This window comes from Condylura cristata, unplaced genomic scaffold (assembly GCF_000260355.1).
Source record: "Condylura cristata isolate star-nosed mole 26May11 unplaced genomic scaffold, ConCri1.0 scaffold00003, whole genome shotgun sequence".
In the NCBI taxonomy this organism is placed as follows: domain Eukaryota; kingdom Metazoa; phylum Chordata; class Mammalia; order Eulipotyphla; family Talpidae; genus Condylura; species Condylura cristata.
The window spans coordinates 16,364,762-16,368,368 of record NW_004567104.1 but is presented as its reverse complement, the minus strand read 5'-3'; the positions used below and the strand labels follow the sequence as shown (position 1 = coordinate 16,368,368).

Sequence of the window (3,607 nt, the reverse complement as noted above, 5' to 3'; positions counted from 1 at the left end):
ATCAAGGTCATTCAAAAATAAAAGGGCCCTCCCTGGTGGCACAATGAGGTAAAGTGCAGCACTGTGAAGCTAGTTCCAATGGCTTTGGCATGAGTTGGATCTTGGGCCAGGGAGGTGACCTACATGGCATGGAGGACCTCTCCTGCCTTGCCCACTGCTCCCTCGGCAGTGTATTTTGTCATTCTGCCTGTTCTGCTCCCCACTATATCTCTGATGAATCCTCTCACCACCCCTGTACCCTGGCCTGTACTCCAGTTCTGTATGCATAAATAAAAAAAGAGAAAGTTTTCATATTTGAGAAAATATTAAAATTTCAATATTTAGTCTGAATGCCTCTTTTGTACATTTCTAGAGCTTATTACATAGCCAAAAGCTTTACACTTAATGTTCTAAATACTCTAAAAGTCTCAGTGAGCCTACTGAAAACTCAGTCAAACATAAGGACATAGTCCTTATTACAGAATACACTTTATGTTCTTTACGACTTTTAGAATGAAAAAGAAAAGGAAACCACGTTTGACATTAAGATGTTGCAAATTGGTCTGGATTTAGACTGTTGAGAGGAATAGGATCATCTCCATCAGGAAAGGTTTGACTTCTACAGAAGGCTGCAAAAATATCCAAAAAGTTATCAGGACTCCTTTAGGCTAACCATTCTTCATTTCAGCAAATGTTTGTATGACTTTCTTTAATGCATAACTGCTCTGATGAAGTCTAGGTTTTTACTCAGGGAAGTCATGTAAACAGTTGCTCACTAGTCCTCTCATTGGGAAGATTCTGATTCACAAAATTTACCATTCACTCCCTTTTCCACACTTAAAAGTAATCCACTCTCACTTAAACACAACCTATAGTAGTACACCTACTGCAGGAAAATTAGAAAAGGAAAATATTTGAAATTCCTTAAATCACCTAGAGTTGACTCACCCCCAAACCTAATATATTTTGTTGTACAGACATCTAGACATTTTCCGATGTTAGGGAATACATACATATTTAAAAACTTACAAAAACAAGATTATGCCATACTAAACATTTTTTTAAAAAGCATCTTACATGTCAACATCTTTGCACTGCCTTTTGTTTTCAACAAGAATGACTGTATTCAAATCACATAATAGCACATATCAAATTGACAGCCCCCCCTTTTTTTTTACCCTCAAACCACTCCTTGACGAACCTTTACGGCCTTTCATGAAATACATTCTATTCCTAAATGATGTAAAAACATATCTTTACAATAAGCAACATCCTTATATTAAATAGCCCCCCAAACACGTTTCATCCTCAAGTTTAAACAAATACCTATTGTTTAAACTTGAGAGATTTTGAAAGAGTTGAAATACTAAAATGTTGCAAAAGGGCTTTAACCAGAACCCACTATTATGTCCAACTTATTGCCCGTCTTTGCTTTATCACAAATCCTTATTTCTTTGCAAAGAGATAAACTGCTTTAAATGACTCGGGCCCCTTCCAGGGCTGCACTGAAAACCAAAATCCAAAGGGGGATATAGAACACCCAAAACGAGTGCCATAGTCTCCAGGCTAGACGCCAGACCGCCCGGACCGCTGCGGCTCGCGTCGCGCACGCCGGGATGCCCAGTCGGATGGCCACGGTGCCGCCCCGCGGGGTCACAGGGCCAGCGTGGCACCCAGCGGCGTCCACAGACCAGGCACCGCCGGTCCAGCGCCAATCCGAGGGGTTGGGCAGGGGCTGACACCAGTCGCTACCATACCCAAGCCACGCACAGGCTCCCACGCAAGCTGGGACTCCCAAGCGCCGACACCAAAGGCTACCAAAGTAATAAAGCAGCAAAGGGTCCAGCTGAGCCCGCCGCAGGCGTCCGCGTGTGTGTGTGTGGGGTGATAGTGGTGGTGGTGGTAGTGGGAGGGATGGAACTGCCTACGGAATGGGGGAGGGGAGGCCATCCCGCCGTAAAACAGAGGCAGGGTTTCGCTTTAAAAGACGCCATCGAGCCTCCCGAGCCGCTCCCGTTGGAAACTGCGCCCGTCAGCCCGCTTCCCCTGCAGCAGTCCAGCGCCGGGCCCGCCCGCTCCTCCTTCACACTCACCAGTCCCTCAGGGTCCGCCGGGCCAGCCCCAGCGCAGCTCCGAGCCGGAGGCGGCCGAGAACTGGCCGAAGGGCCTCGCCGCACAGCCCGCGGGCACCCTGCCGCGGGCTGCGACTCTCGCGCTCCCGGGCGCTCCGCTGCGCCAGCCCCTCACCCTCCCGCGCGCCCCAAGCCCTGCCAGCCAGGCCCCAGGCCCCGGCTCCCCGGCCGGCCGCACTCACCGCCCAGCTCCGCGCCTGCGCCGCGCACCTCAGGGGCCCGCCGAGAGGGCGGGGAGGTGACGAGGTGAGTGTGGGGGCAGGGGAGCGGGCGGCGCGGCTCTGCTGCACGCCTGGCCTGGAAGGGACCACCGACCTCCAGCCCCGGGGGTGGCCTGGCGGCCCGCGCCCCCTGCCGGCACTTCTGCGCCGCCGCAGACTTTTTCCGGGCGGGGTCCCGCCCCTCCGGAGCTAAGCGGGTGATTCCACCCCTAGAATTGCTCCCTGCGAGGCGGGGGAGGGACTTCCCCGGCCCACTCCCGGCTCTTCCTCCCATTCGCGGAGAGAGAAACGAGGCGAGCCTGTCGCCCCTTTCCCACCCTGCTCCTGCAGGGGACGCGCGAGAATGCTCTTGCACGTTTACACGTTAACGCTGTGACACGTCAAAACCCAAAGAGTGCAGTCGTCTGCAGGGGGGACAAAAGGGACACAGGACTGGGTCCTAGGGATGTGATCCTAGGGCGGGAGGGAGAAAGGCATGGAGGTCGTGAGTCAGAGTAGGTTTCTGCAAGATTCCTTGATACAAGAGTTCTTGATGGAATGAATATTGTTACAGGGGCTTGGATTAGATGGTTTTGATTCCTTTTCTGAAGATGAATTTCTCTGGGCAGATGTAGAGGGGATTAAATTAAGTAAGCATAAGTAAGTTTGTGAACACAGTTTCAAAGATGAATTTTCGGTACAAGTGTGGTCATACATTTGAAGTTGAGGTTGTTAGTCCTAAATCACAGATTAGAACAGTAACTGTGTGAAGGGTTAGCGGAACCCGTTTCCAGTGATAATGAAGTGGCTGAAGGAGACCCACATAGATGCCGCGTGCCAGAGGTCCTTGGACAGGTCTGCAATCCTCTGCTTATTCTGGTTTCCGCATGCTAACCAATCAATCCTTGGGTCGTAGTAATCACAGTCCTTATTTTGATTCTTTCAATAGTCTCCCAGGAGATATAGCCATATTTGAGAGTCGCATTAGTATGTTGGTTCACTTGTTATGACCTCATAATATACCCATGAGCTCAGCCTAAATAAACAATATTTATACTGGACATTCTGGCCAGTATAAAGTATGGAGAGATTTAGAAGCATTTTTTTTTTTAAATTGCTAAAGTTGGTTTACAATCTTATCTATGTTTTACAGGTATAGATTCACACCTCTTTTAGATGGTGTGATCAATCCTCTACCACAGCCCACCCCCTCCACCCTTTGTTCACCTTCCTCCCACTCTGGTAGCTTCAGTTCTACAGATTCCCAGGGTTGCAGGGGTTTTTGTTTGTTCATTT

The 3,607-nt window shown here is 49.5% G+C and overlaps 1 protein-coding gene across 2 annotated transcripts in view; it reads right to left on the bottom strand.

Moving 5' to 3' along the window:
• Positions 1 to 2,445, bottom strand: part of ZNF639 (zinc finger protein 639) — a 13,264-nt gene extending 10,819 nt beyond the window's left edge. Inside the window, exon 1 of one of the 2 annotated variants that reach the window (XM_004674986.2) lies at positions 2,073 to 2,445. The gene's annotated coding sequence lies outside the window, so the exon portion shown is untranslated. The remainder of the gene's footprint in view (positions 1 to 2,072) is intronic. The other variant, XM_012734757.1, reaches the window with a different exon arrangement.
• Positions 2,446 to 3,607: the final 1,162 nt, after the last annotated feature.